Raw genomic sequence first — 13285 nt, 5'->3', positions numbered from 1 at the left:
TGTGGACTTTCTCAGCGAGCTTCTGATGGTCAGCCTTCAGGAGCGTGAATTCCGAAGCAACTTTAGCCATTTTTTACTCCAGTGACGTGTGCATTTGGTCTAATTTCATGCCTATTTTTTCCACAACTGCCAAGACCGTGTCCAGCTTGGTAGCCAGTGTTGAGTGATGGGATTCCTGTGGTTTGTCACCGTCTGACTGCGGAGAGTCACCAGGCTCATGGTGCGTGCGCCACTGCATGCAGATTGTTAGATCGTAAGCAACACATAGCGAGCTTTTGTGCAGAGGGCCTGTGTGAATGGGCACAGCGTTGTTCTAGGGGGCACCAGCAGGGTTGTCAGCAAACAGGTAATGCAGCTAATTTGGATTTAAGGGGTGGCTATGATCCCACTGATCACCGGGGAGGCAGACTGTAACCGCGGGACCAGAAAAGGGCAGGAGACGTGTTTTTGTGACTCGTGATTTTAATTGGTCATACAGAGCATCTGTACAGGTTTTTCGTACTACTGTCCTCCGCGGAGATCTGCTTCTCTCCTTGCGTGGTTTTCTGCGAGCACCCTCTTCTTTCCTCAGAATCGGGCTCCTCCGTCTAGGGGGCTCTGGAGGCTCCGTGCTGGCCACCCACGCCGACGCCGAAGGGAAAGAAAAGAAAAGAGAGGCACGTATCAGATCTGTATAACGGGGCGGCAGATAGCAACCCCAGGAAAGGGTAGTGAGGGGAAACACCCAGTGCAAAGCTCCTAGCCCGTTATGATACTTCAAGGAGAAGGGCGTGTGCTCGTGCAAGTCTCCCGTGCGTCGTCCCTCAGATTCCTCCCCCCCCTTCCAGTTAACCCTCTAGCCTTATTGCTGAACCACCCCAGGAAGCGATCACGCACCTCAGTGAGCCGTACCCCTCCAGGCGTACGGCTGGGCGGCGCGTGGTGTTGGCCTCCAGGCGTTCCCCTTTCCTTCTCCGCTCTCTCGGCGTCTTCTCCCTCTGTCAGTGCGCGGTCCCCGCAGCTCTCGGAGATCTGCTCCCAGCTCCGCTCCCAATCCGGCTGTTCTCCTTCCGTGAGACGAGTCTCGCCGCTCCACTTGACACCGCCGCTCTGCTTGGCCACGCTTTCTCGGCTTCCTCCTCTCCTCCGCTCCTCTTCTCTGCTCTCCCGTCCTTCTTCTCTCCGTTCCTCCTCGCTGCTTCCCGCCTCTCCGCACCTCTCCGCTCTGACCTCTCCTCCGGTGTATAGACACACCTGGTGATGGGAGTCCTCTGTCTTTATCCACCTGCGGGGCTCCTCCTCTTCTCCACCTCCGGACGGGTTAAAGGGCCAGGTGTCTTCCTCATCACAGCTGTAAGTGTCTGGGCTGTTCCACTCGGAATATTGCGTGGGCTGTGGAAAAAAAAGGGGGGGGGCACAGTTGATCAGTTCGCGCCCTATGGCGGGGTGCGCCAGGGTGGCCCCGTTACACAGACGGTCGCTAAATGTCTATAAGTAGCTTCTGCAGTGCTCTGGTGTTGAGTGAGCCAGTCTAGAGGTTGGTTCAACGCAAAGAACCACCTCCCTCTGATCACTGAGGTGGAAGATGGTGGCTAAATGTCCAAAAGTAGCTCTGGTAGCGCTGTGGCGCAGAGTGGGCTGATTAGGGGGCAGGTTTGATGCAGAGATCTGCAGGGGAGTACAATCCAGTGTGGTCCTCTAATTCAATGCGCCTGGGAGTATGCCAGGGGCCAAGATACATCGGCGCCATCCGGCTATGGAAGACACAAGGCGCTGCGACTGTGGCACCCAGGGTTGAAAGAGTGTGAATTGTCCCAATGTGTTGCTGCAGAGGGGGCGTGAGGGGTGGGGAGGAGAATAGGGAGGGTGGTATGCCCTGAATCCAGAGTGTTGTAAAAACAACAAAGTGTTTTGACCTCTAATCAGTAAGGCCGGACCAATATATCAATAACCAACACAAAACTACCAATACTGATACTCATTGATACTTCCCAAATATACCAGCAACCAAACGACTTGAACACTCAAGTTGGAAAAAAGTTGAATTTTATTTTTCTTTATTAAATGTTTTTTCTTTCTTATTTGTTATTGTTGTTTTGAAAAAGATTTTTTTTTCAAAAATGTCACAATACAAATACAGTATATTTATGAACAAACACTGAAGACACAACAACATTTTACACAAAAAGCCACATAAATGCAATCCAAATACATTACGAATCTCAATATAAGACACCAAAAATATGTACAGCTCTTGTTCTATACAAGTTTTGGCCTTCATGTTCTTGAATAAACAATTTATTCAATACGTGAATATTTAAGACCGCTCCTAGAGTTCAGTCCATTGGAGACCAAGTTAATGTTGGAACTCTTGGGTAGAGTGAAGATGTTGCACATGTACCACACACTATTACCCCACTGATATCTCTAAAAGGATGGGGTACAGATCTAGGGCCCTTGACAACGACAAATGGAGGGAAGCCAAGATGGCTCCCGGTAAACTTGCCATATCTGCCAGGCTTAAACGTGTGTAATTTCATAACTCACATAGGCGATGCTATACTCCAGACGACTACTTAAGATCAAAGTATCCCTCTCACCAACTTGCACCAGATTTCAATTATCAAGGGGCACTCTTTTTTGCATGGACTGGGATAGTCCAAACATTCACAATCTAAACAAAATTCCCCGATAACCTTATATGTTATATCACAGCTCATTGGTCTCTCATCCACCCAAGAATGTACGGCTCAACTGGTTTTGCTTATCATTTATTTAACATTTTTTTTTATTTAGTCATTCATCAAGTATTGCTTTGTGCATGTAACTTATTCATAGCCACATGAGCTTTATTCTTACGTATTCACAATTCAGGTCAACATGAAAGACTTCTCATACTCTTTAGAAGCTTACATTTAATCCACATTCATACCACTATTCATTCATACATGCACCCACTAAACATTATCCCAACAGTTTAATACCATATGTCTTGAGCATTTACAACTATTTTGTACAGTGTTTCAGCATGTGTTATTTTCTCTTTTTTCAAAAAAACAGTAAAATGGAAAATATATATATGTTATCATCCTATCTTGGTTTATTTACAATCACTGGTACAGTAATTAGCAATTCATCTTGTTCACTGTTTTGGTTTTAAATAGTACTGAGAAGTCTTTCATGATGACCCGAATTGTGAATACATAAGATAAAAGCTCATTTAGCTATGACTATGTTAGATACACAAAGCAAGACTTTTTTTTAACCCCTTGCATGCTGCTGTCTAGCTAGTGCTGCCGTCGGCCAACGGCCGATGCGGCGGCCCCGCCCATTTTGCGGAAGTGCCGCACTGCCGCGAAATCACGGCCGCGGCAAAGGGGTTAAACATTCTTTTTTTTTTTAACATGCCGCGAAGATAGGGAACTATCCGTGACCCGGTTAGTTTGTAAAATTCAATTGGGAGGCTGTTTGTCTCCATTGCCTTCCCTGATTGTATACTTCGTATTGCTAAGAGTAATTCCTCCGCTGTAGGGCCGCCCCACGGTTATTCCCTATCTTCAGGGCCCAGGGTTGAAAGTGGAATTGCGGCTAATAGTTCTCGGGAGTCATTTATTGTAGTTGTGGCTGTGTATGTGTATATGCGTTTAAAGAGATACGCAAAGCACTCTGCAATCTCCTGCGGGTCTTTTGTATTTACCCCATCCTCTTTGGTCAGTTCGGGAACCCATCTGTGGACTTGTTCGTGTTTCTGTAGCCAGGATAGAAGTTTGCCTGCTCTATCACCCATTTAATAAACTTTGTGAAGTGTTCTTTTCTGTTTAGTCTTGGTTTTTTCTGTCACCCATAGCTTATACTCCAGTTGTTTCAAATCTAGGGAGTGTTTGGACCCTGCGCCTGGGGAGTCAATGATCTGAGTTTCTTCATTTAGTATCTCCCTTTTAGTGTTTCTATCTTTTCTTTTTGCTCTCGTCTGTGACCCACTGTGGGAGCTAATGCATGGTCTTTTTATTGCTGTTTTAAATGCCTCCCACAGTGATTGTGGCAATTTAACTGATGCTTCAGATAGATTTTTTTTCTGATTTGTGGATTTTTCAGATACCATGGGTTTAAGTTAATATTCATACGCTTTGAGTATGAGTTTAAGACATATCTGGACCAGACCGGAGAGTGGTCTGATATGCCTCGTGCCAGCCCTCTCCCGAGTATGTACTCTCTGCATGATAGGCTATTATGTGCCCAAGAGCGAAATGTGTATTACCTCATTTGTGGGTGAGGATGGCGCCACACATCCATTAGGCCCATGGCGTCAAGAAATTCAGTTAGTGTCGAAGTAGACTATGGGCAGTCTCTGGGGGTGGACACCAGTCCAGTGCGTCATCTATTGTCATATTCAGATCGCCTCTTACAATCAGTGTTTCAGATGGGGGTTTAAAGGATAAGTCTACCCAGGTCGGCCAAGGCCGTTCTTTGAAGAGCCGGAGGGAAATATGCTGATATCAGATTTAAGGGTCCTCCTTCCCAGGTTCCCATCACCGCCACAAACCTACCCGGTGTGTCGGCCCAAGTGTTTTGTATTATACATGGGAAGCTGTTACGGATTAAAATGGCTGTTCCCCTTGAGTTCGAAGTAAACCCCACATGTATAACTAACTTATAGCCCCATCTGTTTAGGGCTTTGCAGGTGTTACCCACCATGTGAGTTTATTTTAGGAATACTACGTCCGGTCAATTCATTTACAGTCAGATCAACCCATATTAGGGACAACGTGTCACACTGGAAACGGTACATAAACGATGTGCTGCTCATTTGGACAGGTAACGCAACAAATCTATAATTCATTTTCGAATGGCTCAATAAGAGATCAGATGACATCAAATTTAGCATCCACTGGGATCAGCACACAATAGACTTTCTGGACATCTTAATAAAAACAGAAAATAATTGCCTATATATCACTCTGTACAGAAAACCAGCAGAGACGAACACAATGTTAAGATATGCTAGTCACCATCCGAGGGGGTTGTGCGACAACTTGCCCTTCGGTCATTTCCTGCAGATCCGGGGGAATTTCTCCCGCAAGGATGACTATTTTACCGAGTCAGACAATCTCATCAACCGCCTCGTTGAACGCGGATATCCGAAAAGAATGGTTCAACGATCAAGGAATGGAGCGTGGTTTGACCCCTAGGGACTCTGTTTTTACCAAAAGCAACAATTAACGGATACCCTTAACAGAATGATATGTGTTACGACGTACTGCACCCGCAGTCACAACATAAAAAAGATCAGCAACAGACATTGGAAACTGATTTCCGACGCTGTAGAGATTCTGGACCCACCTATGCCTGCCTTTAAAGGGCAAAAACATAAAAGACTATGTGGTACGATCACTCCTTGAAACACCTCCTCATCCCACCATTCAAACAATGTGAAACCTTCTGGAGATTGTGGGTCATTTTAAGTGTGGCCACTGTAAAGCCTGCTAGTTGACAATAGAAACAGAACAATTCTGCTACAAACATCACAGTTGACCTACAGGTACATACTAAGTGCAAAACATCAGATGTGATCTACGCTATTCTATGCCCCTGTAACGAGATGTATATAGGCCAAACAAGACAAAAGGTTAAGGCCAGGATCCTCCAACATTGCAGCAGGATTAGATGTGGGACGGTGGGAGTACCTCTGGTCGATCACTTCCAGACACCATCCAGAATCCATCAAGTGGGTGGTCCGCGAACAAGTCACCTTGGGAGTAAGGGGCAGGGATATCAACTCTGTTCTGAATGTACGTGAATGCAAGTGGATGCAGACCATGGACACTGTCAATAATGGCCTAAATGAATTGGAGGCTACAAACACCCAATTCTCTTGTCTGACTAATGAATAGTCTGTTACTGGTGGCAAGTTACCTTGTCCAATAAGTTGCAGGATGGAATAATGAATAGGATGGGCCTATGTTTCACATCTGGATGTATTCAATTGTACTTGCCTTCATGCTAGCACAGTTTTTTTACCAACCAACAGTGAAGAATGTTCACTATGTGATCTCAGGCCGATTTGGTATCCGTTTATGTCCAACTGTTTGTATGCCTTTAACAATGTTGCATATGATATGTTAATAATGCAAAGGGTCTAATATAAGGTAACATTGTGGTAAATCAATAAATAAATTGTGGCCCTCATTTTGAATAATTTTGTAAACCCCTTTTTCTTTCTAAAGTATTGAGAGTGTTCACCGTGTATGCACAATCAATTTACATTCTGCTTAAAGATATACAGACCTGTAAATGTCGGTAATAGATATACTAAAATTCTCTTAGGGATTGCCAATAGTGTAACTCTAAGAATGTGCATGTTGACAATGTTGTAATTATACATGCCGCACAGGACGTACCACCTAGCACGTTTGTTAAAATTACATATGCATCACTAGTGTTCTCGCTATGCCCCAAGGAATAATTTATATTCAGGATTTTCTAACCATTAAATCCGAGATACGCCCCTGCCTCATAATATCTTAATTGGAGGCCTTATAGCCCACGAATATATATATATATATATATATATATATATATATATATATATGAAGACAAAGCTCCTCCTCAGCTCGCTCTGCGCTCGCAGACACCGCCTCCACGCCAGCAAAGAATGAGGACCGGACCAGCAGAGTCAGCAAGATGGTAATTTATTTTTAAAACAACAACAGAACCAGCGACGCGTTTCGGGCCAAAAAGCCCTTGGTCACGCTGCAACATGTTTCAAATCATTATGCTATTTTATAGTTTAATGCAGTGGTGTTGACACCACCCCCTGGTGGCGTCCACCATAATCACGTGATAATAAACAGTGAAGACACACTATCGCCAATCTGCTTTTCCAAATACTGACATATGTACAAGAAATTATTGCTGGTTGAATCCAGAATAAATACTAATTCCTACAGATAATACAATTTATAAGTAAAAAATATTAAAAAGCATTAAATAGCAATTTCTGTTTATCAATTAGAAGTTCAAATGACATGTAAACCAATCCTGTGCAAATATGCCAATTCTTATATGTAGCAGCGAAAGTTATAAAGTGCATAGTCTGGAAAGTGCATAAGTGATAAAGATAAAATGAAGTGCAAAAGAGCTGCGGGGACATACTCCACTACCAATAGACCAGTAATGTGCAAATGTGCAATAACCAATGAAATGCAAGATTAAATTCATCAAACAATCCTGTTTTATACTAAATTCTCTTGAAGTGTTCCAGGTAGGTTATGACATTGTTGTCCAAGAAGCTAAAAATGACAATATGTATAAATTAGACCATATTTCATATATATACACACACCCCCCCACCACCTTTATAAACCCACCCCCACAAATAACCAACAACAACATAAGATTATCTTAAAGAAAACCCCACTGTTATAACGATCACATACAGAGAATCACCCCCAATCTAAACCCTAATATCTACACCTATGTACATATATACACACGCACACATATGGAGATATATGTGCGAACATACATAAACACACACATGCGGATACAAGTTCAGATCTACCCTATATATACAAAGATATATGTATCAATTCTATATACCACCCTTAATTATTCCAATATGTAGATGTTCAGCACAATATCAATATATACAAACACTCAAATTATAACTTCATATTTCAATCACTATACACTCTAAAAATTGTCATATAACTGATTATCTAAAATTCTTTCAATACGACCTGGAATAGAATTGTATGAATATATGTTAAAATTGGATGTAGATCATTATGTATAATAGTAAAGTGCATCATATACGTCATCATGAGGGAATATTGATTAAAATGTCCCTAGTTGTAAAGGCAGATCATGAGACAAGGAATACCCCCAACACACGGTGCTTCTAATAGGGACCCTAACTAAAAGCACATATATTATTGTTGAGGGGAAAAAAAAAGGGGGAGGAGGGAGGAAGGGGGGTGATGGTTTTTAAGGCAACCTATATTAATATGCAATTACAGAAAATGATGCATTTCCTCAATATTGTTAAGCCCGTTAGGCCAACGGCTGTCAAGTTCCAATATGAATCTGGATTCCAATTTTCTGAGTTCTGCCTCACGGTCACCTCCTCTTCTAGATCTAGAAACTGCTCCAATCACAAAGTAACTGAGGCAGTTCAAATCTTTGTTGTGAACCCGCTTAAAATGTCGGGCGACCGGGTAAGAGGGATCACTATGGAGGATAGCCCGCAAGTGTTGTAGTATTCGGACGTGCACCTGGAGCTTAGTGCTGCCAACATATCTAAGCCCACAGGTGCACGACAGAACATACACGGCATGATCAGATTTGCAATTAAAGTTGCCATTAATGGTCTTGGCAACTGTGCTAAACGGGGTAGAATAGTGGGTGGTGGAAACCCCAAACTTGCAGGCCCTACAACTAGAACATTTGAAGAATCCCATATTCGGGCGTAGCCATGGAATTTTAGTTTTAAGTTCAGGCGCAGCTTTATCCAAATAACTGCCCGTGGTTTTAGCCCGTCTAAAAGTCACAGTGGGTGAGGAGGGTAATCTGGTATTTAGAATATGGTCACTAAGAACAACCGGCCAATGTTTGTTCAGTATAGACCTGATCTTCCTATCTTCCCTACTGAAAGTAGTAATGAGACGTGGGCACTCTGTTTGGGATGCTGAGTTCACAGATGGTTCAGTTGTAGAGATAAACTCTGGAAAAAGACTCTCCCTAGATCTCGAAAGGGATTTAGTAACTGCTGCATTTAGTATCTGCTCAGAATAACCTCTGGCTCTCAATCTGCCCAAAAGTTCTGCTAAGCAGGCATCAAAGTCAGAGGGGGAACTGCAAATTCTCTTTAACCTGAGGATTTCCCCATAGGGGATTCCAGAGATTGTATGCCTAGGATGCATACTGGTTGCATGCAATGTAGCATTGCCTGCAGTTTGTTTCCGGTGGAGGGTAGTATTAAGAATTCCATTGGAGACATAAACCTCAACATCCAAAAATTGAATACGATTTTTCTGGATGTGGGCCGTAAAGTTAAGATTCAGCGCATTGTCGTTGATATCATGAATAAACGACAATGCTTCTTCTTTGCTACCCTTCCAGACGATGAAGACATCATCAATGTACCTTAAAAAACACCTAACATGGATCTCCATCCATGCTTTGTGGCGTACTTTGAGGACCTGCTCCTCCCACCAACCAACGTGCAAGCACGCATAGCTGGGAGAGAAGCAGGCCCCCATCGCTACACCCCTTAGTTGCCTGTAGATCTCCTTGCCGAAGGAAAAGAAATTATTATTAAGGCACCATTTTATAAGGCCTACAATCACCTTATTATGTTCATAGTATTGGATGGGTCTGCCAGAAAGGTAGTGTTGTACAGCTGATATATATATATATATATCTTAGAAGCAATATATATATATCTTAGAAGCAAGAAAAAGCCAAACTGCCGTCCCGGGTCCCCAGGTAAAACAGAAGACTCCACGATTCCAAGTCAAGTCAAAAGATCTTTTATTAAGCAGTGCTTAACAAAAGTGAAAACTGACGCGTTTCGGGCGGATGGCCCTTGATCACAGTCAATTGTTAACCCCTCAAGCCAGAACTTTTAAATTGCTTGTGCATACCATGTGACACTCATAGACATTGAAGACATACTATAACTACGTGTTTGGTGGCATGAGTTCGGGATGAGGGGAGAAGACACATAATAATAACATGACTTAGCGTCCCAAACACCAATAAATATCTGAATAAATGCTCAAAAATACATATTTACAAATATTATAAAGGTGATGAAATGATAATATTTGTACAAATACTTAATGGGTAATTTGATTAAAAATAGCAGCCTATATCATATCTACATACTGAACTCCACAAAAAATAAATATTTAAATATGGAACACAGTCAATATATACATAAAAATTATATCACTTATGTACATACACTACATCACTGCATGTTATTTCTCTGAACATACGTTCTAGAGACTAGATCATGTATTTGTATGGTAGAGATACTATATTCAGTGCAAACCAAATTAATCCTCAATAAATACTGTACATATATACAAAAAACACCCATCACCCTATTTACAATCTTCTGGGGACATCATATATCGATGGCAGCCCCATCTAGGTGCAAAGATTGAGGGGACATCAGAATGCGATGGCAACCCCTCATTTCCCAAACATATTTCCTATGTCTAATAGTAAATCTTCCAATTCAAATAGAATGTGTGCCCGACATCTAGTGAGTAAACTAAACTAAACAAATAAGTTTAAATAATTTGTTAAACAATGTTTCATTTTTTGTATATTTTTTATAACCTTAGCTCATCTAGGACTAATGATGGTAGGTTTGATTTTAAGTTCGCAGCATGAAAAAATGTATAAGTGGGGTGAAATAAGGAAGAAAGAGTAAACAGGGAAAGGGGTACAGAGTAATTAAATTTAAATTTACAAAGTGAGTCAGTATGTTAACAAAAGATGGGAGGCGAGCTAAAGCTTGAGCCGGTAGACACATGATTATAAGAACCAAACCAGATGCCAGACCAAGACAACTGTGTAAAGAATACAAGATCTTATAAGAAGTGGTATAGGTCCTCAGTGGTGTTAAGACCATTTGGGACCTTCGTGTCGAGCTCTAATATCATTCTCGATTCCAGTTGGCGAAGCAACTTGTCTCTGTCCCCTCCTCTACGGGGTCGGGGTACAGATGTCAAGACAAAGTAGCTAAGACATTCCAGATTGTTACTGTGCACATTCTTGAAGTGTCTTGCCACTGGATAGGCACTGTCGTTATTCACAATTGCTCGGAGATGCTGCAAAATCCTGACATGCACCGCGAGCCGAGTACTCCCAACGTATATATATTCACTGAAAAAACCATACGTTTCAGGAGTGTTATAGTTAGATGGACATTTCACACATGTGGTTCGGTTCGTTATTTAAATATGTATTATATATATAGCAATCTGCATTGAAGAATGAGTGGATATATAAATATCTGGATGGAGGATTTAGTAGCAGTGTGATTGACTGTTTACTGGACTAATTTATAGTGTCTCACTAAATATATTGGATAGTGACTAAACTGTGTGAATCTCTGTATTACTTGTCAGTTGTTGTGTAAACTGCTGCACCAGTTGGTTACCAGCTACGTAAAAGTCTATATTAGTTATTGATTAGTTAACTGCTTATTTGTAAGGGAGACTGAATGTGTGTGTGGTTCGATGGGGGGTGTGTGACTGCCCAAAGATGCGTGAATAGTTGATTCAGTAGGTATATGAGGTTAAGACTACATGTTATAACAGTTGTTTGGGTGAGTGAATATCTTTATGGGTGTGGTGATGAGCAAATATATCTCTCAATGGTACATGTCCAACAAACTAGAACAAGCATTGGCATAGCCAATAGGTCTCGCTTGTAGGACCTTATAAGTATTTAGTTACAAGGATATTGTGCTGCAAAACAAAATACTTATAAGGTCCCACAAGCGAGACCTATTGGCTATGCCAATGCTTGTTTAAATTGGGTAAGCACAGTGATTGCAACAGTCCTAGTGTTCAAAGGGAAGATGTTTACGCATGGAAACATGAAGGCAGGAAAGTTAGAGAAAGAGGGGTGAGGGGTGGCGAGGTCTGGCAGGGAACAGATGGCCTGGCCGTGAAGCAGGGGGCGGGGCAGCGCTGGGGAAGCCTGTGGGACGGTGATTGATGCCTTTGATGTGGGGAGGGAGGAGAGCCTTTTGCGAGCAGATGTCTGGGAGGTGTGGGAGGAGTGCCTGATGCGCGTTCACGTGGTTCACGTGAACTGCATGAAAACGCCATGAAAACGCCAGCAAAAAGCTGGTGGTTTCATGATGTTTTCGCTACTTGAATTCTCGCTCCGCTCGATGCGCATGCGCGCATCGATAGGTCGCGAGACCTAAAAATAAAAGGCAGTATATGTGACATTTGTTGTATATAAATAAGTATACATAAGACTCAGTGATTGCATGATTGACTGTATGGATACCTGTATACTTGTAATAGTGATTTTATAACACACTAAGTATGAGTTACTATCTATATGAATACATGAAGTGGTGTTTGTATAAGTGTGTAGCTGAGAAAATTTAAGTATGATCAATTGTTTCCATAAGTGAGTAGGATGACTTCATAAATGAATGGGATGTGTGCTGGTGTGTAATGTTGATATAGGTGTATAAGTATATTTGATAGTGTTCTATTGATCATTGACAGCATGTAGGAGTGAATCTATAGGTAAGTGATTAGGTGTGTGTAGATCTAGGAATCACTGAGTGGGTTTTTAGAAACTTGTATTGGTGTGTCAATGGATTCAAATATGGTACTCTGTATTTTACAGTGAGTGATGAAAGGTTATACTAGTGTATGATGAGGTATATCTAATTGTCACGTGGATGATGTCATCACTGATGTCATCAGTGATGTCACTGACCATGTCATGAATGATGTAATATGTGACATCATCAGCAGTGGATTGTGGGCGCGAGAGTTACAGTTCGTACAACTAACGGAGGAATTTTAATGGTTTTGTATGAGTGAAATGTCCAGCTAACTAGAACACCCCTGAAACCTATGGTTTGTTCAGTGAATTTCTAAGGTTTTTTAAATGATAATTCCGAACTATAACATGTCTGAAACCTATGATTTTTCCAGTGATTTTCAAGGTTTTTTAAATGCCAATTCCTAATTATAATGTTCATTAAGCATATCTGTTTTTCTCTATCTTTTTAAATTATCAACCCATTCTCAACCTAGTAAAAACTGAAATTACCACTCTTGAATTGATTTGTTCCTCCAACAAAATTGCCACAAACCAGAACCACAACATTAATACTATACAAACTAGGCGTTCCCTTAGAAGAAGAAAAAAAAAACACTTCCTCATATTTTCAACAACAAGCAAAATATGCAATGCTATCTAAAAAAACAGGCGTAGAGTTCCACTTACCACTAACAAATTAACATCAAGATTTAAGTAGTGTAAGGACGTCGACTAAGTACTGTGTGAATTACATCCAACTCACACCCATATTTAAAGACGAATGTGTAATGGAAGTGCATATTTAGTACCTCTAACACAGTAGGGTTCACAACTTGAATTCAGCTTTGGATCTACACTACGGACAGCATGAAATTTAGCCTAGCTTTATTTAATGCAGAGACAATTGTACTATATGTCTTCAGATTTTGTTAACAGATGCTACAAAAAGCATTCTTCGCTGTCTGTGCTGACTACTGCCTTCGATCTACACTGG

At 41.7% G+C, this 13285-nt stretch overlaps 1 protein-coding gene and 1 pseudogene across 1 annotated transcript in view; one reads left to right on the top strand and one right to left on the bottom strand.

The window, feature by feature from the left end:
* Window positions 1-13285, bottom strand: part of RSF1 (remodeling and spacing factor 1) — a 713574-nt gene that overhangs the window by 659486 nt on the left and 40803 nt on the right. The gene's annotated exons all lie outside the window — the stretch shown is intronic.
* Window positions 8001-13285, top strand: part of LOC144773241 (uncharacterized) — a 44346-nt pseudogene continuing 39061 nt past the window's right edge.

The sequence above is a fragment of the Lissotriton helveticus genome, chromosome 8, assembly GCF_964261635.1.
Source record: "Lissotriton helveticus chromosome 8, aLisHel1.1, whole genome shotgun sequence".
NCBI classification, from domain to species: domain Eukaryota; kingdom Metazoa; phylum Chordata; class Amphibia; order Caudata; family Salamandridae; genus Lissotriton; species Lissotriton helveticus.
Note: the sequence above shows the minus strand (reverse complement) of the source record. Positions and strands in the feature narration are given on the sequence as shown.